The 23,972-nt window shown below is 50.5% G+C and overlaps 1 protein-coding gene across 1 annotated transcript in view; it reads left to right on the forward strand.

The window, feature by feature from the left end:
• Positions 1-23,972, forward strand: part of HIVEP3 (HIVEP zinc finger 3) — a 451,731-nt gene that overhangs the window by 355,346 nt on the left and 72,413 nt on the right. Inside the window, exon 4 of the mRNA XM_026498358.4 lies at positions 6,017-6,214. The gene's annotated coding sequence lies outside the window, so the exon portion shown is untranslated. The remainder of the gene's footprint in view (positions 1-6,016; positions 6,215-23,972) is intronic.

Consider the following 23,972-nt stretch of genomic DNA (forward strand, 5'->3'; position numbering starts at 1 on the left):
GGGTGCCACCTTGCAGATGGGCCCCTCTTGCCCTAATAGGGCTTCCCCATTCAGCTGTTTTCTAAGAAGACATTTTTATATCATTTTTAATCACAATCCTTAATTTATTAAAGTGATAAACATGCTTATTGTAAAAAAAAAAAAAAAAAGAAGAAGAACAGTCTAGAAATGTATAAAGAAGAAAATACACACTCAAACCCCATCCCTTCGCAGTCCCGTCCATCAGAGGAGCCGACAGCTTGGTGTTTATCCTCGAGGTCCACAGCACCCACAGCTACACGGACAGGTGCGTGTCTGCGATACTGCCTTTCCCTGTTTCTCACACCATTCCACTGACAGGAAGTGTGTGTCGTCGCTAAGAGTGGGGGCTCGTGGGTCAGACATCCCAAAGTTCACCACTTGTCAGGTCTCTTAGCCTTGGCTAAGCCTCGTGTGCAAAATGGGGTCCCAGTGCTGCCTTCCATCCTCAGGCTGTGGGGGGAGGGAGGGAGCTTGCCCAGGAGAAGGGCTGAACCCCGTGGTCAACACGTAGATCGAGCCACGGAGAATCTCTATTATTGGTGGGAGTGTATAAATATCTCCCATTAAGAGAAGTTCTTGTCCCATTACTGCTCCATTGGGTGGATTTGTCATCACTTACTTACTAAGCCAACTCCCTGCTGAAGGATAATAGGATTATTTCCACGTTCACTGTTAAAAATGTTGCTGCAGTGATCAGTGTGTGTGTGTGTCTGTGTGTATGTGTGTGTCAGATGATGCGTATTTGTGTGTGCGCTTGGGAAGCTGCTGCGTTCCCATAAATTTTGGCCACTTCTTCTCTCCAGCACTGATGGTGGCAATCGCTTTCCCCTTGGCCAATCAAATGGGGGAGAGCTGATATTGACTTTAACCTATATCCCTTTAATTATTAGTGAGGCCAAGTATCTTTGCATATCTTTATTAAACATTTTCATGTCTTTTTTTTCTTCCAGAGAGGGAGGGGGAGGGGCAGAAGGAGAAGGAGAATCTTTTTTTTTTTTTTAAAGATTTTATTTTTTTATTTGACACAGAGAGAGAGACAGCCAGAGGGAACACAAGCAGGGGGAGTGGGAAAGGAAGAAGCAGGCTCCCAGTGGAGCAGGGAGCCCGATGCTGGGCTTGATCCCAGGACCCTGGGTTCACACCGCGAGCCAAAGGCAGACGCTTAACGACTGAGCCACCCAGGCTCCCCAGAGAGGGAAAATCTTAAGCAGGCTCCATGCCCAGCACTTTATCATTATTTTTTTATTAGTTTCTCCCATTTTTTTTTGTGGGTATTTATCGTACATCATGGATATTGACCTTTTTTTAATATGTTGCAAATATTTGCTTTGTAACTGTTGCTGAGGCCTTTTTTATATGTGATGCTTAATATTTTTATGTCGTCACACTTACTTATCTCTTCCTTTAAGAACACTGAGGCCCAGTTCCGGCTTTGGAATTTATTTTCCAACACTAAGTTACACCAATATTGTGATAGTTCTGGTGTTCGGTGGATTTGCTTCTATGTTTTGTTAATTTCCTTAATCCAAATAAATTTGTGTATGTCTGGTGCACGTACCCTCTTTAAAATAGAATCCTCCATCTTCCCTCACTCTGTATCCCATTTTGTTGCAAACCATTTCTTTCACCTGTTGTAAGTTTACCGCTGAGCCTCCCTGGCTACAGCCACAGATCCATAAAGGCAGGAGTGTTTTCTGTCTTACTCACTGCCGAATGTCCAGTGCCCAGAACAGTGCCCGAAACATAGTAGGCCCTTGATAAATACTTGTCGAAGGGATAGACATCCGGTTGTCACAGCTTTCCTATTTAAAGAATCCATTCACTCATTTTTGGAACATAAGAACTAGGAAGATCAGTAGGGGAAGAAAGGGAAGAAGAAAGGGGGGTAATCAGAAGGGGGAATGAAGCATGAGAGACTGTGGACTCTGGGAGACAAACTGAGGGCCTCAGAGGGGAGGGGGTGGGGGATTGGGATAGGCCGGTGATGGGTAGTAAGGAGGGCACGTGTTGCATGGTGCACTGGGTGTTATACGCAAGTAATGAATCATCGAACTTTACATCAAAAACCAGGGATGTACTGTATGGTGACTAACATAATATAATAAAAAATATTATAAAAAAAAAAAGAATCCATTCTTCCTCTGCTACCATTCCATCTTCAGTAGCCTCTTCTGTCTCTTCTAACATCGCTGCTGGGTCAGGTTTTCTCCCTCTTCTTCACTTTTACAATTTATAATCTTCTAGAAAATGATCGGTTTTCAAATTCATTGACATCAAGCGACGTATTAATTTCTTTCAATTTTTAAGATTGTTCGCATGCGTGTTTATATCACCCTTCTTAACAGTCATTTGTGATTTGGCTCTTTGCTCCCGTTCAGGTTAGCCAGCAGTTTGTCCCCGTTGCTGGTGTCAGCGAACCAGTCTGCAGCTGTCCATGTCTTCTGTGGTGGTTGCTGGGGTTTTTTTTCATTATCTTACTGATAGACTATTTCATTTATTCTCCCCTTTTCTCAGCCTCTTAGGTCAGATGCTTAATTGATTTGGTTTCCGTCTTTCTTCTTTTATCATAAAAGCATTTAAGGTTTGAATCTCGCTCCAAAGGCGGTTTGGTTACATTCCCCAGATTTTTTAAAAGCAGGGTTCTCAATGTTACACATTTATAAATATCCTAAAATTGTAGTTTCATGCCTCTTTGATGTCAGTTGTTTAGAAAAGCATTTTTAAATTGTCATATGCATAGTTTACTTTTTTAAATTTTTTGGAAATTTTTTTGCTGCTCGTTAATTTCTAGTTCGGTTGCATTGGGAATGGAGACTGCGGTATACATGTTGGAGTTTGAGATTTTCTTGTAGTCTAGTACAAGAACATTCGAGAAAAAGATATTTTCTCTGCTTCTTGCATCTAGATGAAATTAAGCTTATGAACTGTGTCTTCAAATCTTCCATCCTTTTCTTTGGCAGTTATTTGTACCATCAGACTTAAAGTAATGTATTCAAGACCTATACTGTTCTGTATGTGTCTTCTTCTTGTGGTCCTAAAACTATATTAATTCATATATTTTATGGTTCTGTGGTTCAAGGTGAAGGCAAGATTCATGATTTTTGTGTCTTCGTGGAGGAACAGACGCATTAGCAAATCTAAAATGCCCCATTTTATTCTACTTAACATTCTGGCATTCTGTCTGATATGAATATTAAATTTCCTACATTGTTTTCATTACCATTTTGCTTGTTATGTCTTCTTGCCATTTTTTGAGTTTAACCTTTGTCCATTTGTTTTAAGCGTATCACTTCCAAATGGCATATGGCTGGATTTTTTTTTCCACTCAACCAAATCTCTTATCTTAAAATAGAGTAATTTAATTTAGTCACATTCTTATATTTATTATATGTTTGGGCTTACTTTATGTCTTTTGGTTAAGATACTTTTTCCTTTCCTATCTAGCTGTCCCTTTCCTAATGCTTAATTAATTGAATTAATTCATCGAATTTTTTTTGTTTTCCCCCTCCCCCTCACACACAGTGGTTAAAAGATCTGTGTCTTATTTTGTTTTCTAGAAATGGTTACCCTTAAATTAAGAAATTAAAACCCATGCTTCTCGATTAATGTCAAGAATTAAATAGCATCTAATTCCCAGCGAGACGAGACCATTATTTTCAACATTGGCTTAGATCTGACTGTGCATTTTTCTACTTTATTGTTCATCGCTGTTTCCTATGTATCCTGTCTTACCCTCTCTTGAATTACTTATTCTGATACAGTTTTTATTTTATTGTAGTAATTCCTTGAGTAATTGTTTTAAGAAAAGATAAGTGGGTGGCATACTATTTTTAGTACTTCTCTCTTTGGCTTTGAGAGGGGGTGGAGTAACGGATCCTTTAACCCTTTTTCCTCAGAGTTCTGCAGTCTTTGTTGCCCTCTGGCAGTTAATGAAGGGATGTCAAGCCCAATGTCAATTTGATTTTCAAAATCTGGGGACAAAGCTGCTCCTCTGGGTAAGGGGTAACATCACCTCCATGGAGCTTTGGCATCTCCAGAGAAGATAGGCAATGTCGGGATTTGCTGAGGGTTGAAAGTCTCCTTTAAAACAGATACGTCAATGTGGGGCTTCATCAGGATCATGCAAGGAATACAATCCAACAGACTGGGACTGAGAGGAACAGTGAGGGGGATGTTGAGGCAAGGCAAGGGACTCAAAGAATCTTAGGGTACAAACTGTTGATTGACGAGCTGATGGATCCTTCAGGAAGTTTCTGTCATGAGCAGTCAAGCCATCTGTCAGGGCTAGAGTCTCCTGGAAGAACAGCTGCTAATGAAGACAGTAAAATGTGGGGTAGGTGGTTTCTTTTCTCCTCTCCTTCCTACTTTGGTCTCTTTGGAAACCCAAAGGATTCACTCATTATCCTTGCATTTCAGCAATTCCAGCCAGCCGGCCCTGCCCCAGCTTCCACGGCCTCTGAGCAGGATTCCCTGGGAATTTGGCAGGTGGGCCTTTGCCTGCCCCTGGTGGGCGAAGCTTGCTTAGCTTTGATTCGATTTTCTGTCATTCCTCCTTGTCTGCTTTTCTTCAGACTTGCTGGCCAGCTGGTGCTCCCCTAGAGCTGTACTTACTTGAACATTTCTTTTTTTATTTCACTGGTGTTGAGGGGAGAAGAGGTGAACACACGGGCTCCGTTTGCCCTGTAGAACCCCAGGTGTGTGTAACATTTCCTGGTGACCCGGATGCAGGTGTGTCCACCCAGCTCTCACCTGCGGCTGGAGGCCAGGAGTGGCGGTCTAGTGGTGCTGGACTCTCTGGCGGGGGGCAGGGGAGGGAGCAGTGGCTTGCTTCCTCCCTCTGATCTGGTCCTCCCCTCCAGCCACACCTCTGGTCTTGACCACATTACCTCACTGATTAAAGTGATGTGGTGACCTCACCCCACTGCAAGATCAAGTCCAGGCTGTTCCATACACCAAATTCTCCCCCTGGCCAGCTCTTGCCTCCTGCCCCTCATATCCAGCCACATGGACAGCACGCAACTTGTCGAACATTCAGCCAGTTTGGGGTCCCCTGTCTATGTACCCTTCTTACTGTTTGAAATACTCCCTCTTTCTCTCTCATACATTCAGACACCGTCAAAATTGACGGGTCTTTTCTTTATGCCTTCAAGGTATAGTATCTTCAAACCGGTGACTCTATGCGTCCCTTCATTCCTGGCCCCTCCCCCCACAATTGTGATCCCCTTGAAGGCAGGGACTGAATCTTGACTCTTTCGTGTCCAGCACTTACCACTGGGCTTGACCCAATGGGTGTTGCATGAATATCTGTTCAATGAATGAGCTACCCAGTTAGGTTCTAAAGAGAATCGTTCTACACCGACTGTGCTTGAGACCCTGTACCGGTCTCTAGGGGTGGGGAGTGGGTCAGACTGACACCACGGAGGTATGTGCAGCCACAAGACCTGCAAGATTCCTCGAGTCTCTGTGCACAGCAGGCACTGTTATCTATCTTAAGAGGCACAACAAATGTGCTCTGGGTATTCTGCGGGAGGCAGGACTTATGTCCAGTTTTTGGGGGGCTGGCTGAGTCTTTTGAGGAAAGATGGGCAGAATTTGGCCAGGTAGGCTTGGAACAATCTATTTTGAGATCAGCCGTGCCCTGTAACGTAACCTAATCACGAGAGTAAAGTGCACCGTATTCACAGGCCTGGGGATCATGCAGCGTGTGTGCACCAGGGGGACAGGAAACCTCGAGGGCCATCTTGGAGTTCTGCCTACTTACTGGTGGAGAAACAGGGGCCCTGAGAACTTAGGGGCCATGTGCAAGATACAACAGGGTGCCAGGGCCGCCAAGCCACAATGTCTCCCCAGGGGACATGGGGATCTAGCCCAAGACAAGCAGCTTGGGAGGACCTGTGGGGGCCTGGGCCTCCTGGAACCAGACAGAGATTGCTCTGTGTCTGAAGAAGTTGACCAAGCAAACTCTTTGACCGTACTTTTCGACCGTCCCCTGCAGGATTCGAGGCACCAACCCAGCAGCCTCTAACTAGTTCATGGCGGAGCCTCAAGAGATACTGGCCAGGCCAGCTCTCCCTTCCAGAGGGCAGAGCAGAGCGTGAGAGGAAGGCCACTCAGCGGAAGTGGACATGAATGCTGGTTTCCAAAGAGAACAGTGTTTTAGTTTTGGTCATCGAAAGTGGTGCCTTCAGCACAGGTAAGAAATGGGCTGTCATTGAGTACGCTTGCTGGGGGCACCATTTTGGTCTTTCTTGCATGAGCTTGCTAGTGTTCTTCCTCTTTCAAATGTATTCCTCTTTCAAATTATTAGTATTATTATTATCATCATCATTATTATTATTACTATTGCCTTCCTTGAGCCTCTGTGAAAATTGGAAGTCCTCAGGACTTCTTGGCCAGGAGTAGAGACCTTGAGGGCCAGCACTCTTTCCCTGCCCCCACCTCATCTCACCATTGTCTTCCTAGTTCCTCAGTTTCCGTTCTGTCCCTGGCAACACCTCTTCTCAAAGTACCACAGCCCCCCACACGCCAGCCCACAGGCCAGAGCTCCACAGTCTTCTCTGCTCCCCTCTCCGCCTGCCCCTATGATGGCTCTTGCCTGAAGAGCCCCTGGCTACCCCCTCCCTACCCAGGGGAGCACAGTGGGTGTTGAAGACTGAGCCACATCTCTTCAGGACCCTCTCTGTGGTGAAAAATTGAAAGGATGTCGGGTTCTCAGCCTGGCTACATGTTAGAATCTTCCAGAAAGTTTTTTAAAAAATTCTAGTAGCAGGGCCCCACCTCCGGAGATGCTGACTGAATTCACCTGGGGAGGGGACCTGCATGGGTAGATGTCTGTGTGTCTGTATAGTTGACTCTTCAGGAATGCACGGTGGTCCCAGGTTAGGCTCAGGTGGTGGTTGGGGTCAGCTGTGCGGGGTTAGAGCTCTATGGGCTGGGAATCCGTCTTTGGACGTTTTGTCTGGCTTTGGGGTGTATCAGAATCACCTGCATAGGTTGCAGGGGTCGCCTGGTTTTAAAAAAAGAAAGAAAAAGTAGATTCCCTGGCCCACCTGTGTTCTCTGAATCAGACTCTCGGGATCGGGCTACAGAAATCTGTATTTTGGTTCAGACACGGCCAATGGTTGGGGCTCCAGGCCTCTTCCGCAGCGCTTTGGTGAAGCTCACCCTGTGTTTGGGTCTTCGGGCTCCGCGGAGTCCCGGGGGGGCTTGGCCGCCTGCGTGCGGTGAGCGCTGCCTCATGGCCGTCCTTCACGTGCCCCCTCGCTTACAGACGGGAGGGGAGGGCCTCGCCGTAACTGCCCGAACCACAGCTCAGCTGCGCCACGTGGGTCCTCTAGACCCAGGCCGTGAGCAGGGCTCCCCGGCAGAGGCAGAGCAATCACCCCCGCCCTCTGAGGAGACACCGAGCATTTGTGCCTCCCTCTGAGAGGAGAGCTTTGATGCGGTGCTTAATGGTGGAGGCTGTGGAGCTTCCTGAGTTCAAAGCCCAGCTCCGGCACTTACTGATTTGGGGAGGCGTTTACTATATGGGAGGCCAGTTGCTTGGTCGCCTTGCTCACCTCTCTCGCTAGTCCAACGGGCCGGTCATGGCACCCACCACACAGGTTGCTGTGCAGATACAGGAAAGGCCCCTAGAATTTTTCTGGACACGTAGTAAGGGCTCCCCAAATGTGAGGCAGCCCTGCTGACTCGTGCAGGCAGGGTGGCCCCCTCTCTGCCCTCCTGGCTGCCATGCTGAGACCCGTCTGTCATGCTCCGCCCTCTGGTCCCCAAGAGTCAGAGTGAAGGAGAGCGACCAGCACTGCGTATGGGGCCTGGCACTTTATAGACGAACCCCAGTTCTGCTCAGACCCGAGGGAGTCTTGGTTCTATTGTGCTTCTTGTAGAGATAAGGAAACCGAGCACAGAGAGGTTCAGTCATTTAAAGACGGTCACACCGCGAGAAGGAGCAGCGCCTCCTCGGGCCTCCCCAGCGCTGTCTTTCCACCAAGATGCTTCCTGAAGAAAAGCAGTAACAGCTTCAAGAGTGACCCTTCCCCAGGAATATCTACGTTTTAATAGGAATCAGTAGCCCCATGCGAAATGGGTCCCCTTCCTTGGCACCCTGGGACATCTCATGCCTCAGTTTAGCGGTTGTTTCCTTCTGCATATGTCACAGCCTTGGTGGGTCTCCTCCGCCGGTGGTCTCAGGGCACTGGGTTTATTTAGCTAAGTGTGCAGGAAATACGTGGACTGGGCTGGAAGCAGAAACCTCTGAGGGATGCAAGAAGAGATATGGGAGGACCATCAAGGGGAGTACGGGGGAAGGGGGGCATGGGGGGATCCCCCGCAGACCTGGCATTTGCCCTCCCCCACTTCACTGCTGAATTCCAGCTGCGTGGAAGCATCGCTAAGGAATGGGACTGGTCTAGAGGGAAATGAGCCCGTCAGTTCCAGCAAGAAATCTGGTCCCCGCCCCTTCCTGTGCTCTCCCTGGGGAATAAAAGCCTCTGTGATTAATGGGGTGCTGACTCAGGGCTTCTGGAGTGTCCAGGTGCTCATGCCCCCCCCCCCAGCTGGCACAGCCACCCCAGCCACCACGGAGGGGGCTAGAATAGACGACATCTGAGGAAGGTAGAGGGCTCGGGCCTGGGCAGGTGGGTGTGCCGGGTAGGAGCCAGCTGCACGCCAGACTTCGCGGGCGTTGCTGACTCCCCCATGCTGGGGAGGTCCATTCGCACCATGTGAGCTCAGGAATGGCTAGTCTGAGATTATTCGAGGGCAGGGAGATGTGGCATCCTGCCTCTCCCTTTACTAGGGACCTGGACTGGGTCTCTCCCCAGAATACACCTGATTTCTGAATAAGTCAAGATGAATCTAATTTGAAAACAGACAGGAAAGCATTTTCTCAGCAGCAAAGCTCTCTGCAAGGAGTTTGCCCACTTCTGTGGTCTTAGAAGCCATTGTTAAAAGTCAAATCCTGCATGGCATGCCAGTAATAGAAAACAGATTCAAGTGCTAGTGTGTTAATATACATTTATCATTTAAATCCAAAATTTTGACATCTATTTATAATGAAAGCCCATCAATACACACACTGAAATCGCAGAGTCTAGGTCAGGGATTGACAAACGCCTGCCCATGGGCCTAATCCAGGCTGTTGCCTGAGTTTTGTAAATAAAATTTTATTGGGACACAGTCATGCCATGAATTTCCACATTATTTATGGCTGCTCTCCTGCTCTCATGGCAGAGTTCAGTAATTGGGACAGACTTCTTCTCCCACAAAGTCAAAGATACTTGCTGTTGGGTCCTCTATAGAATCTTGCTGGCCTCTGTTCTGGAATCATTTTATCGCTTACAAACGTTCACATCTAACATTGCTTTCTTACTTTTGCTTGGCTGGGCTGCGCGGTATTAAGAAAATTCTCGATCCTATCTATACGATGATGTGAATGGTAACAGACCTCTAATAGCGTACGTTCCACCCAGAATGGTCTCCAGTTCAATGTGATATAGACATTGGGGAAGGAGCAGAAGGGAATTCTGGCTTGCGTCACTGACAGTATCAAGTGACCGCTTGAATCCCTTCTCATTACGACACTCGGACAGGAAGCCCGCAATCAGTGATGACGTTTTTGTGATAATCCACATACCGCATTCTCGCATCATGGAAAGTTGTAGAGTATACTTGTTTGTGTGGTTTGGTGTCCGCGTGTATAGCCCCGAATGTAAGAAGCAGCAACATAAAGATGCCAGGGACGAGCTCCAATCTTCGAAGACATATTTTAGTACTGAAGTTCAAGGTCTACGCGGGCTTTTGTCTGAGCCCTGCGCAAACCAGGTTAAAGCCGGCCACCCCTACTGTGTGTACTTGGCATGTTACTGCGACATGCTGTAGAACCCGTGAGAACGTCCAGGGCCCTTTTCCAGAACAGTTTTCTGTAGGAGTCCTATAGTTTTGGAATAGAATGCTTGAGTGACACTTGGGACACGTCTGTGGAGCCGTTTGAGAGGCGCCCCTTCAGCAGATACTGGCGGTTCTCATTCCTGTGCTTTACGGAGAAGGGCACTGGGGCTGGGAGGCAGAGGGGGAGGCGTGGAAGGCGGGGGCAGGGGTGATGCTGTGGATGGTGGGGGGAGAGGGTCACAGGACAGGGGGCTGCAGCGGGGGGGCAGGGGCGGCTCAGTGCGGGAAGAAGTTCTTGGGAAACAGCGAAGCCTCCTGGGCTCCTGCCAAAACGGGGGTGTCTCCTAACGATTGTTGATGACCTAAACACAACTCCCAGGGCCGCCCTAATGACTTCCAGCCATCAGCTTGGGAGAAGAGGTCTGGAGGAAGGTGGGGAAAGTAGATTATGCGCAGAGAAATCCAAGGCATGGGGTCAGGAGATAGGGAGGGAGTCCACAGATGGCTCCTCAGCAGCCCGCAGAGAGCCCTGCGGCCACTTGGCAAATGCAGGTGTGGGCCGGGGAGAGGGGGCAGGACGGCAGAGGGGACAGCTGGCTCGGCGTGCGGGTTTCTATGGGACGAAGGTCTTGTGCGTGACCTGGATGGGGACCCATGTCCCAGGGAGGTGGCGGCTCAGGTCGGCAGTCGCTTTGGGCGTTTGAGGCAAAGCCCGCAGAGTCAGGAATAAAATCCAGGAGTCCCGGCTCCCAGGTGCCTGCCTTCCCGGGTGGGTGCCAGCAAGGGAGGGGCCGGCCCGGTATCTTCAGGAGACTGTGGGCTGGAGAAGGCCTCTCAGGGATAAAAAAGCACCAGTTCTTTCTGAGGTTTTGCTGCTCACCCCATCGAAAAAGAACATTTTTAGATTTTAAAAGGATGACCTCATTTTTTTCTTATTTACATAGCCCTGTTTGTTTATATAGTCCTTTAAAAATAGCGAACGTGTGCTAAGCTTAGGGCTCTCTCCCACCACCAGCGGCAGAGCCACCGTGTGGGGAGAAACACCTTTTTATCTAAGAGAGGGCAGCCTTGTTTCCGAGGACAGATGGGAGCAAAACGGGACAGGTAGGAAGTTTCGTGGTTTTTCGTGTCGCTTTTCCAAAATAGCCACACTCCTGCCTCCCACTTCCTGCCTGACTCGACTCAGGGAAGATTTTCTCTTGTAGAAGACTTGTGTTCTGTGAGTTGTCAGGGAAGCTCGGAGGGGTCTGTCAACAAGCAAACATGCTTGACCCCGAAGACCTTGAGCTTGGCACTGAGTTTGCGTTCTGGCTCCGCTGCCTACCAGCTGTGTGACCTTGGGCAAGTGGCTTCACTTCCCTGTGTCTTCTCTGTAAGAGGGGGAACGACACGACCTGCAGTTGCTGTGCAGGGCAGGGCAGACGAGGGAATGTGTGGAACGAGCTTAGCCCAGTGCAGGCACACGGCGGCTCTTAACAGATCTCTTGATAAACAGCAGCTCTGGTGTCACATCCACCCCCCACCTGGACAGTTACACTAACCTCCCAACCGCCTTCCCTTCCTGCCAGCTCGTCTGCCCCAGCCCATCCCTACATTGTCCCAGAGCAATAGGAAGATAAAAATCTGACTGTGCTGTCCGCTTAAAATCCACCGGTCCCTTCCCACACACGTGGCAGGGAGCAGCCACACTTTTCTTCTGAAATGGCCAGATAGTAACTATTTTCAGCTTTGTGAGCCTCACGGTCTCCTTGCACCTGCTTCCCTCTACTGAGCGGCGTGCAAGCAGCCATGGATAGTGTGTAAAGGACGGGGCGTGGCTGTGAAACTTGGTGTGCAAGAACAGGCAGCGGGCTGGATCTGCCACCCCTGACCCACAAGAAGAGCCTGGCTCCTCCTCAGCTCAGCTTCCCCAGCCCAGCCCATTCCCCTTCTCCATCCTCCTCCCTCCTCCTCCCCCACTTGGTGGTGCTGCTGTGGAAGGGACTCTCACACTAATCCTTTTCCCCTGAGTTCCTTCCTTCTGGATTCTCCTTCTCTGCCCCCCTCGTCGCCTCCCCCAGGACATTAGGAACCTTTGCTCTGGGACCCTGTGGTACCCTCTCTATATTTCTACTCTGGCAAGTACGCAAGTACCCTCTGTCTGCTTTACAGGGCGCACCCCTCGCGCAGGAATTCTTCCCCTCCTCCTCTGTGTGCCCCGGGGGTGTGCTGGAGTCTTGCAGATGCTCAGCAAGCACTGGGGTTGAACACGAAGATCTCAGGAGCTGTAAGATGGGCGGCTGCCCCCGGGGAGCTTACAGTCTGGACAGGAAGCTCAGCAGGGAGCTGGTGAGAAGCCCGCCAGCAACCCAGGAGGGAAATGACAGGGAAAGTGCCCGCTGGGGAACCCAAGACAAGGTGTTTCTGACCTTCATGGAAGAAGGAGAAGTCATTTAAGTTGGACCTCGCAGGGTGGGAAAGAGACTTGCAGAGAGAGGGAGCCCAGGAAGGCTTTCTGTGCTGGGGAAATGGCAAGAGAAGAGTTCTGGGTTCAGGCTGGTGAGCGGATGGACCAGCCTGGTGACCGTGGAAGGCCCCCTGCCAGAGACTGACCTGTGCCTGGAAAGCAGGGTGGGGTCTGCTCAGGGACTGCAGGGATGGAGAGGGAGTTTGAACTTTATCTCATGAGCCAGACTTTCTCCAAGTGCAGTTCACAAACCAGCCTCCTACAACAGTACCACTGGGGTGTTTCTTTAAAATGCAGATGCTATGGCCCAGTCTCAGGAGGCTAGGAGGTTGGAAGGGGTTAAGGCCGTGGTCTGTAGGAGGAAGACTGCAGTATGGTTGAAGGTGATGGTCATAAGCATTCTTTAGACTGGCATCCCCTGTGGATGTCACTGCCAGGCCGGGGAGAGGAGAAGCAGGAGTGGATCATCTTTCCCAAGAGCGGAGAAGGACACCCGAGCTCAGACGTGACAAGTGACTCACCCAAGATCACTCTGTGACTTTACTTGCAGATGTGGGACTGGCTAGTTTGGACTAGGCTTCCTCTCCCAATCTCAGGGTCTGGGGTGGTCCTGCAGGTCCCACAGAGGGAGGAGGGATGGGCATGGTGAATGTCCCCAGATCTCAGCACAGCCTCGCACACAAGACACTCAGTCAGTGAGGGAATGGGTGGGGCGGATGGGTAAATGGGTGATATAGGGGAAGAAGAGTGGAGTTGTGGGGTGTTTCTGAGGCTGTAGGCCAGGAAGTGTAGGAGAATGGCTCCCCCAGAGGGAGAGGGGGAGTGACCAGGTGGGTGCTAAGCATATGGTATTCGAGAGGCCAACAGGTTGTCCAAGCTGAGCCATTGCCACTGGAGACGCAGGCCTGGGGTGTTCCAAGGCAGGGCAGGGGATGTGTGCAGCTGTGGGAGCTGAGAAATGGGAGGGAGACAGGCAGGAGATTAAGGACCGGAGCCTGAGGCAGGCACACACGCCTCTGAGAGAAAAGGCTCTGGTGAAAGAGCCTGAGAAGTGGGCGAGAGCAGAGTCAGGATGGAGGAAGAGAGGTGTCCACAGCCAGTCACCCGGGAGCATGGTTTTGGCCCCTCTTTAGAATAGAACCAGCCAACCTCAAAGAAATTGTGCCATGGGTAAATAAAAATGCCCATCGAAATAAAACCGAAATCAGGAGTTTCTGATCACCGGAGATGCGTGCTTCCGACTGGCGTAGCTGCAGGTGCGGGAGAGCAAGTGGGAACCGGAGCCACCTGTCCACCTGTCAGGACAAGCCAGTCTGTCTCAGCCGGGGTTCTGGCTGGCAGGCTTCCTCGGGGTCGCTCTGTGGCTCCGGGCCTTGGTCTCCTCTCCCGGGTCTCTCTTGGCTCCTTCCCCTTCCCTTGTCTCTCTCTCTATTCACTCAGCAGATATTTATCCCTGAGAATAAAGTGCTGTGCAGAGGAGCTCAGTGGAGGCCCCCAAACCCAGCGGGGCCTACGCGTCTCCCACTGGGGAGCTTTTAAAGTGATAGAGAGGTTTTTGGACTGGTATAGTCAAGGTACCTGAAAGGAGGGAGGGGCTGGCTATGCCTCAGTGGCACTGCTCTGTGGCTGCTGCTGGGAATCGGCCATTCTGCAGCAGCCCTGCCTGGGCCTGGCTCAGGAGGCACTGAGGCCCAGGTCTGGCATCCCCCATCAGGTCCTAAACAGAGAGCCTCTCACCTGGCCTCCCTGGAGCCTTCAGAGCCTCTCCTTCCATTGATCCTGCCTGTGCCACCAGACTCGTCCCCTCCCCCCACTCCTAACTCACTGGTGCTTTGGCACGGTGACACGAGGACTGCCATCACCTCCCCCATCCTTAGAGGGGGACCCTCCTTAAAATCAGCCATGCCTGAACAGAACGTGCCACGCATTGTTCTAGGTGACAAGATGCAGATTCCTACCTCTTGGAGTTCCATTGTAGTAGGGGAAATAGACACCCATATTATCCCCTTGCCACATAATGTGTATTTTATATCCTCTGTAAAATAAATATACAGATGTTATCTTGTACTTAGGTGAAGTACCCAATGTGTGGTGAGATGAGCCAGGAAAGAAAAGAACCTGGTGGTCAGGGTGGGCCTCGGAAGGTGGCATTTGAGCGAAGACCTGAGGGGTAAGAGAGAGAGAGCTGTACTCTCTGGGGAAGGGTGTTGAGGCAGAGGTGTGATGGGGGGTTGGGGGGGGCGAGGGGGGGCAAGGAGGCCAGTGTGGCTGGAGGGGTGGGGGTGGAGGTCTAGGAGGAGAGGAGGCTGGAGAGGGGATGGAGGAGGGGGTGGGCAGGTAATTGAGAAGTCCTTGGAGGTCTGCTGAATGTTCTGAAAGGCCCCCCCTGGCTGTGTGTGGAGACCGCACAGCAGGAGCCCAGGGCAGGAGGGGAGACCAGCTGGGAAGCTGATGTCGGCACCAGGAGGTGATGGTGTCGCGGAGCAGGCTGGCGGCTGTGGAGGCGGTGGGAAGTGGTTGAGTTCTGGGAAGTGTCTGGGATGTGAGGTGTGAGAGAGTCTGGGGAGGCGAGCCCTGCTGACAGTCACACTGACTCAGTCTGCTCTCCGGCTAGTCAATCCCCCATCAGCCTCAGTTTCCTCATCTGAAAAATGGAGAAGTGGGAGAGATAACATCCAATATCTCTTTTGTTTGGAAAACTCATTCCTCAAGCTCCAGGACTCCCGGCTGGGGTAGCTGGGGAGGCTTTGTGAACACGGGGTAGCCCTTGTGCTTTAGAAAGAGGGGCACTCAACCAGCACCACTGACAGAGGCTGAGGGGCAAGAGGGGCATGCCGGGCCTGAGAACGGCAGGAGCAGAGTCCTGGGAGGCCAGGCCACGAGGCCCGTCAGCGATGCCTGGGGAGCAGTGGGCAGTCACCGTGGCTGGGGCCCAGGGCCTTGGTAGGAAGGTGCCAGATGGACTCAGTACACCCTTTGGAATAAACCAGCCATTTCGGGGCCTGAGCATTTTGTTGCAAACATGGAGGCCCTCAATTTTGAGCATTTTCAGACGGACACGCTCAGGCAGGAAGGAGCAAGGCTGGCTCCCGTCTGGGGAGAGTTAACCTTCTGGCCCAGCATTGCATAACCACAGAGACTGCTGAGTGCAAGGAGACTCTTCTGTGTGGCAGCCAGAGTGGCAAGCCTGGTGGCTCCGGGCTCTGGCACCGTCCCGAAGCGGAGCAAACAGCCCTCCCTTCCCAGATAATGGCCCTCATTGAGCATTGTGTCCGTGGCCAGTGCCCAGCACAGGGCCGCTCAGCCTGGGTAAGTTTCCTCTCTTGGCTTCTTAGGGAAATATTTACACTGTGCCTTTCTAGTAAAACGGCTCCTAGGGACCAGCAGGCAGAGGGAGCTGGAACCAAGCACCCCCGGTGACCCGGCTCCCAGCTTCCACACCCCACGTGTGAGCCTGGGCTGGTCATTGCCCTCCAGGGTTCATTTGTAAACTAAGGCATTGAGCTCGAAGATGCTTGAAGGTGTGTCCAGCTCCGAAGTCGTTGGGGTTTTCCCTAATTGAAGAATGAGCTCCATTTTCTTACGTGGGGGATAGAATTTGGTTGGTCGGTCGTTATCTCAGGCAGGCATGTGTGTGGCTTGGGGGCTGAAGAGAAGGACTCAGAACCCTACCTACTTGGATCCCTCCTACTGCACCATTGACATCAGAAAAGACTCTGTCCCTCTCCGTGTGTCTTTCAGTGGGGAGGAGGTCACCCCAAAGGGTACTGCACTTTAAGACGTATCTGGATCAGCCACAGGGGACACGTAACCACGGTATCAGAGGAACAGTTGAGGACTCTAGGGAGGAGAAGACTGTCCTTAGCCATTATGGGGTTTGTCCTATTGACGAGGGCTCAGAGCTGTGTCTTCAGGACAGAATCAAAACCAGGGAGTGAGGGGCGCCTGGGTGGCTCAGTTGTTAAGCGTCTGCCTTCGGCTCAGGGCGTGATCCTCGCGTTCTGGGATCAAGCCCCACATCAGGCTCCTCCGCTATGAGCCTGCTTCTTCCTCTCCCACTCCCCCTGCTTGTGTTCCCTCTCTCGCTGGCTGTCTCTATCTCTGTCAAATGAATAAATAAAATCTTTAAAAAAACAAAAACAAAAACCAGTGAGTGAAAACCACACGGTTCATTCTTAGGAAGATGCCGCAAACAATAGGCCCATAGCTATTCCCACGCGAAACACACATACCTTTTGACCCATGGTCCCATTTCGGGGAACCTGGCCTACGGAACAAGAGCACCAGCCTGTAAAGATATGTGCACAGAGGATGTTTATCACAAAATTCCAGTGGCACGAAGAATTAGAAAAATATATGAAAACTGAACAGTAGGGGAGTCTGAAGGTGTTCTATCCAAACGGTGGCCTGTCGTTCAGCTGTTAAAAAGAATGAGACAGACCCGGAATCTATTCAGGAAGGCAATAAAGAGCAGCGATTGGGAACACAGGGTCTAGAGACAGATTGCCAGCGTTCAAATCTGGATCCCACTATGTACAATCTGTTACACGACCTCTCTGACCATCAGTCTCCTCTTTGGTAAAATAGGGATTATTGTAGTGCCTGCCCTACAGGCCTGATGCATGTGACGTGCTTATCACTGTGCCTGCCATATACTAACTGCTCAAAAAATGTTGGCCTTTGACCTGGAAAGACCCTCCATGGGAAAAGTAGGTGCAGAGAAATGTGCACAGAGTGATTCCATTTTTACAAAAACAAAAAATGACTCCTTTTGCAGAAAAAAAAAAAAAAGCCAATTGCTGTTGCCCCAGGTCGTGAGTGGTCTCCTGAAAGCAGTCCCTAAGGGAGGCTTACAGCTCCTATGGGAGCTCGTGCCAATGTCCTAGAAAGTTCCTTCCAGCCTCAACACTCTGAGACTGTGGTCCACTTTGGCAGTCTCAGAGTACCCCCTAATCTGGCATTTGGCCCCCAGAGAGTCTGTTGCTCACAAAGTATATACATGCCGAGCCTTGTCCTTTTGCAGCTGGGGACAGAGATGTTGGTTGGTGGCTTGGTGTTGCAGAAACTCTCATTGCCTGGATGGGGCCCTCATCAGTGGAGCCCGGGGGTTCTCCACCTGTCTTCTCTTGTGTGAGCCACGCCAGCGATGCCGTGACCAGGTTTGGGATGCGCCGTCTGCCTTGGTTGGCCTCAGTCATGCTCAGACTCACCCCCCAAGTGCCCCAGGCTTTGGAAGTGGAGGGAGAGGTGACAAGCTGAGGAGACCACGAGCTGGGGTGTCATTTCATCCACTTCAGTTAAAGTCACTAGAGCCGCAGCACAGAGTGTTATGTTAGCAGAGAAAAAAAACCGCGCTTGTTAAAGTGATACTAGATTTATGGTGTATTTGACAAGTATATTTAAATTTTTAAAAATATTTCAACCAAATAGTGACAACAAAATAGGCAATAATATAATCAACAGCAGAAAATCTACCCCCCGGCCTGAGAAAGACTTCGGCAAATACAGTTGGCAGCCACTACGCCATCCCAGGGCTCTCCCTCCCTCCAAGAAGGGATCGTCATCCTGAACCTGGCAGTAACAGCACCCTCGTGTTTTCTGAGCACCTGCTATGTGCCAGGCAGAGGGCCAGGTGTGGGATTTACCCTGGTGGAAAAAGTAGACGTGGCTCCTGCCCTCATGGGGTTTGCTGTGGACTTGGGTGAGACCCCATCCCTCCACTAGCCAGCCTCCCTCAGTGAGCTCCAGTCTTCAGTCATATAAATGTTCACCCATCCATGTAGAGCAGCCGTGAAGGTGAGGCTGGGAGGCTCCTGCCATGGACGCTGTCACTGGCCTTGTGATTTGGGACAAGTCCCTTCTGTTCCCTGAGCCCCAGCCTCTTCCTCTATCACATGGAGGCTTTGGGCTTTAACTTGGGCGCTGCTCAAGGGCCCTTCCCTTGATGGAGTTTGATGAGAGACCCTAAACCAGGGCTGGCGCGTGGACCATCTCCATCTCTCCATCGGGTGGAGGATGGGGGAGGACTTCGTGTCCACAAAGGGAGGTGTGCCCGGTGCATCGAGAGTCAGGGGTGGGGGCTTATTTCTCAAGTGCAGGACACAAACCACTAGTAGAACATGAGATGATTTTAGGGGACATGGGTGAAATTCTCTAGGCTCATAGTAATGTCTTTTATTCAGTAAAACCCTGTTGCTGAGGGGGAGCCCGTCTTCTAACAAGTCAGACTCGTCAGACGTAAATGAAAATATCACATAAATAATGGAACAGATGGCATGTGTTTCTGGCAAAACTTGAAATGGTGGTCACCAAATGGCACAGTGTTTCCCCAACAAGAGCTAATGATGTAAAGCGTGGGGCCCACCTGTATCTACATGTCAGCAGACCCAGCCCGGTCCTGGCCCTTGGGAGCCCCAGGAGTATCAAAGGAATGACTTCATGGATGTCTCCCCATTGAAAACAGCATGAGACAAATTCCCTTCAGATCTTAGCGCCAAGAAGAGCTGTGCTTTTTCTGAGCAACTGGCGTGTTTGTCATCAGGACACTGAGAATGTTCAGCTGTGTTGTCCTTTCCTCTCACTGCCAGGAAGCTGCACCCCAAGTCTGGGGCCTGGACTCAGCCACTGTGTGGGGCCTTCTCCCCTGCTTATCCACGTTCTTCTATCCCTCTGGTCTAGACCTTGTGTCTTCCATTTCCCCCGGGTTGATTTGTGATTTTTAATTAGTGCTCTGATTTTGTTTTTGTAAACCTCATCAGATGCTCTGTGGAATAAAGCAAGTTAAAATTGCAAACAAACAAAAACACAAGAAGAGAATTAACTGTTAATTAATTAATCAATTTATGGACAAACTGCCTAAGACCAAAGCGTTCTTGGCTCCACTCAGCCTGCTGGGATTTCCTGCCAGGAGTGACTTCCCAGCTAAAAGGAGCCCTGGGTTAGAGAAGGTGGTAACGCAGTTAGGAGGGCTACTGTCCATTCTGCACCCCAAGATCTGAGCCAGCAAGCCCTGGGGACCCACACCTTCTGTTGAGCTTTGAGGCCATCTTAGATATGGGACTGTCCCTTCAAACTCAAAACAGCAGGTCCAGGACTGGTGGTCTTGACACACCTCTCTTCCCACCAGAGAGTGGGGTTTGCAGGCAGCTGTTCCCTTGGCTCTCCTGAGGACCCCACAGGGGTCCCCTGCCAAGGAACATTCCAAGTGCAGTCCCCATGCCTGACTTGTTCCTAACCACTGGTTCTGCTCCCAGCCCCACACTGTCCGTGCTGTGACTACTGTCCGACTCCCACACCGCCTGGTTCCACACATCCGCCACCAGACCCCATGCCGTCCTGATGGCTCATGCTGGCTGGCTTCGACCTGGGTGTCACCCAGGCATTATGGCCTTAGAACCCCTGGGGCCCAGGATGCCATGAGAAACACCATGGGATACTGATATTTTTAAAGCAAATGACTAAAAATATGATGCTAAATGAAAGAAGCCAGACACAAAAGACCAAGGATTGTAGGGTTCCATTTATATAAGATGTCCAGAATAGGCAAATGCATAGAGACAGGAAGATCAAGTAATGGTTGCCAGAGGCTATGGCGGGGGCAGTGGAGGGGAACGTGGAGTGACTGCTAGGGGCACGGGGCTTCTTTTTGGAGTGATGAAAACGTTCTGGAATTAGATAGTGATGACGGTTGCACAATCTTATGAATACATGAAAAACCACTTCATTGTACATTTGGAAGGGTGGCATTTACGGTCTGTGAATTACACTAGACACCCCCCAATACACCAGGTTGCCGAAGTTGTGTTTACGAGAACGACACTCAACATTTAGAAAATTCGATTCATTAACAGATTGACCTACCCTCTAGTTTCAGAGATGAAAATACCCCCTTTTTTCTGGAAAGGAACTCAGATAACTTCTGTAAACTACTCGCCAACTAAGGTTTTCCACAATTCTAACTTCACTCGTTCGTTCATTCATTCATTCATTCATTCACAAATACCTGTGAGTGCCTGTGGGGCGGGCACAGCGACCATGAAGGGGATGAAAACAGAGCCTCTGCTTCTGGACACTGTAGCTAAAGATAGGACACGTGAGACCCTTAGCTCAACACGGGGCACAGAATAAACCAGCTGGAGCCCAGCCCCTCGCAGGTAGTAAGCAATCAAGAATGGGCCACTGTCGGTTGCCACAGGAGGGGGGAGGCCGTGCTGTGTATGCCCTGGGCAGGAGGGCAGGGGCGTGATCCTGTTTGGGAAAGAGACATCACTCACTGGGGCTAAACTTATTGGGAAACCCGTTTGAAGAGGATTGTCCTGAGTCAGAAGGATTGGGAGCTCTGGGAAGGGAGTGTGCAGTCCCCGCAGGGGAGTGAGCAGGGCTGGCGCTCTGGGGACATGATTCCTGGCTGCCTTCCACCACTGCCTTCCCAGGCCACCCCGGCTTCCCCTTCTAGATACCCCAGCGTCTCCAGGGCCCTGTGCTGCTGCATTCACCCTGCCAGGCCCGTGCTGGCTGGCAACCGGCAGAGGCTGCCCCATTTCTGCAGGATACACAAGAAACGCTATTGGGTCTTCTGAGGTTCTGGACAAAGGAAAAAGGACACCAGGGTTCCGTGGTCTCTGCCCATCTTCTCAGGTGCAAAGATGAAGGGTGGGGGTGGGGGCTGGCATCGTCGGGTTCTGGAGGGAGATACTTAGGTGGGTGATTCTAGGCCCTGGTTAATCTTTTTTCATGTCAATAAACCCCTCGTGGTTCTTGAGCTCAGTAATGTCAGCCCCCCTCTTTGTAATTATCCCGGTTGATTCTCAGTTTGTCCTCTTATCACGAGATGTGATTCATCTTTCTCCCAGTGCCAGTCCCTTGGTCAGTCTGTAGCTTATCTTTTCTTTGGCTCTTTTCCTTTTGCCTGAATCAAAGGCACTTGGTCCTAGTTCGTTCTGCAAGGTGGAACTTGGGTGTTATAACTCTTTTAGTTTAACGTTGGTCTCTTCGCTCCCTTATTTGTTCACAGTGCCCTGGGCAACCAGAGACCTGTGCTTGGAGCTTTGGGAAGCACAGAGCAGTGATTCTCAAAAGGCCCACCTCCTGCCCTGCACCGCCAGGCCATGCCTTCTGCCAGGGTAGAATTTTCAAAATCACCTGGTCTGGTTTCAGTTTGGATGGAGAAAAAGATGTGTGGATTGCAAATGAGCCTTTTCTTTTTCTTTTTCTTTTTTCTTTCTTTCTTTTTTTTTTTTTTTGTAATTCAGTCTCAGAAAAATTAGACTTGGCAACATCTCCTTGTTTGACGAACACTGAACTAGAGAGGTTTAGGGAACAGGTAACAAGTCAGGAAATGCAGAGGACTGCTCCCTTGGAGGTCACAAACAGTGTATTCCCCCAACTGTTTCTGGAGCTTAGGTGTCATCAGAAAAGGAAGACCCAAAGTGAGAATCCCTAACAAGAGCCTGTGGTCAGGATTCAGTAGCTATTGGACTAACCCGAGCTGCGGGGTGGGGTCCAAGAAGCTGGGACTGGTTGTAGGCTGACCTCTGGGGTCCTCCCCTAGATTGAACAGCCCTTTGCTGACCTGTATTTCCAAGTGGCTCTATGAGCCTGGTTTTCAGGAACTAGTTATCTTGTCCTCTGGCCCACCTTACAGGGTCCCTTTCAAGAGTTTGACCTGATTCCCTCTACCCAGTGGGACTCCCCTAGGCCACCTGCTTCAGTCCCCTCTCTCGTTCTCAGTGGTTCACCTACCCGTGGACAAGCATTAGTTATTAAGCACCATTTATTTGTGTGTCTGCCGTTGTGCTGGGTGCTTGGAATGTGATGGTGATTGAGAGAGGCTCCTTGGCCTAGAAGAATCCTGTGTCTTTGGAGGAGAAAAGTCTGTAGACAAACTACAACACAGTGTGAGATGCACAGAGGTATTTGACTGAATGTTAGAGGGACTCCCGAAGCTTGCTGGAGGGTTTGATGTCTGGGGTGGTGAACAGTCAGGGCTCTCCAGAGAAGCAGAACCAACAGGATGTAAATACATGTATTTAGAGAGAGAGAAAGAGATTTATTTTAAGGAATTGGCTCATGTGGTTATGGAGGCTTGGCAAATCCAAAATCTGCAGGGTGGGCCGGCAGGCTGCAGACCCAGAGGAGTCGTAGTTCGAGTCCAAAGGCTATCCATCTGCTGACAGAATTCCTTCTTGCTCAGGCGAGGTCAGTCTTTGTTCTAGTCAGGCCTTCCACTTATGGGATGAGGTTCACCCATATTCTGGAGAGTGTCTGCTTTACTCAAAGTCTACTGTTTTTAATGTTAATCTCATCTATAAAATACCTTCCAGAAACATCTAGAATAATGTCTAGGTACCATGGCCCAGTCAAGCTGGCATATAATATCAATCATCACAAGTGGGTTTGAAGGACACTGAGGAGTTTGCCACATGTCTAGGAGGGACAGGGCATTTGGGGCAATGGGAACGGTGTGCATTCTGAGAAGTCTATAGCCCCCTGGGGTGAGAACACATAGGCTGGAGGGAGAAGGGGAGATACGAGTCTTGAGTTGCAAGCAGGAGCCACTAAAGAGGCCTTTGGAACCATGCCATGGAGCACGTACTATGTGGGAAGCCTAAGGGGTCTTAGGAAGGGGAGCTGTGATGGACTAGAGACAGCCTTTGGGCAGCCTCCAGGGGATGGGATGGAGCCCCTCTCTCCCAGCCCTTAGTGCAGACAACTACATGACTCTCAGGTCCGTGGGTGGCAAGGTACAGAGAGTTGGGTAATTGGCTACCTACAAAGGCTCTTTCCAGAAGCTGAAAGAGGACAAAAGCAGCATGCCCGGTGGCCCTACAGTGGCTTGCAGACCTCTTGGGCAGTCCGGTCACTGACTACTGCCTGGTGGACCACAGGCTGCCCAGGCAAGCCGGACGAGCTATTCCTGCCCTTCGTGGAACTGGGTGGGCTTGCTTCTCTCAGTGTTGGGACCATCACGTACACTATCCACAGAGATGGATGCTGTGGGGTTCTAAGCTGATGGCCCTCAGCTGGAAGGACCCATTTTCCTCCTGATGCATCAGGATCCTGGAAAGGGCATCGGCCTCTCTGCCAGTGAACCACAATGCTTGATTTCCTAACCACTGGCACTCAAGTGCCCAGCTCCACATCCTAGAATTGTCAGGAGATAAAGGCAGTTTTGAAAGGATGACATCATAATATTAGAAAACAAGATAGAATTTTGGTCCTTCCATGGACACAAATGTTGATAAGTCTTAGAAAGATAGGAAACCCATAAGATTGCATAGACGGAGAAATCAGAGCAGAAGACATTACAGACAAGACCCCAAAGGCCTGAGAGATTTTCTATTCCAGAAAAGCTAAGCATTGTTCAAGCCCAAAGCCAACAAAACAAAGAATAGGTATGGGCTGCCACCATTTCAGAGTCTCTTGAAGAACTTTTCAGATGAGCAAGTACAATTCAACCCCTCTCACTTTCTACATATGGAGGCAGGTGGCCAGTGGCAGGCCAAGCCCTAGAAATACTCTCTAAGGCAAGTGATGGGACCAAGGTCTGAGACCAGCTGAGAGAATCCAGACTCCCTACCAACCCAGTATGGGGGCAGGGAGCATGCAAGAGGCATGG

This window comes from Ursus arctos, unplaced genomic scaffold, assembly GCF_023065955.2.
Source record: "Ursus arctos isolate Adak ecotype North America unplaced genomic scaffold, UrsArc2.0 scaffold_12, whole genome shotgun sequence".
Taxonomy (NCBI): domain Eukaryota; kingdom Metazoa; phylum Chordata; class Mammalia; order Carnivora; family Ursidae; genus Ursus; species Ursus arctos.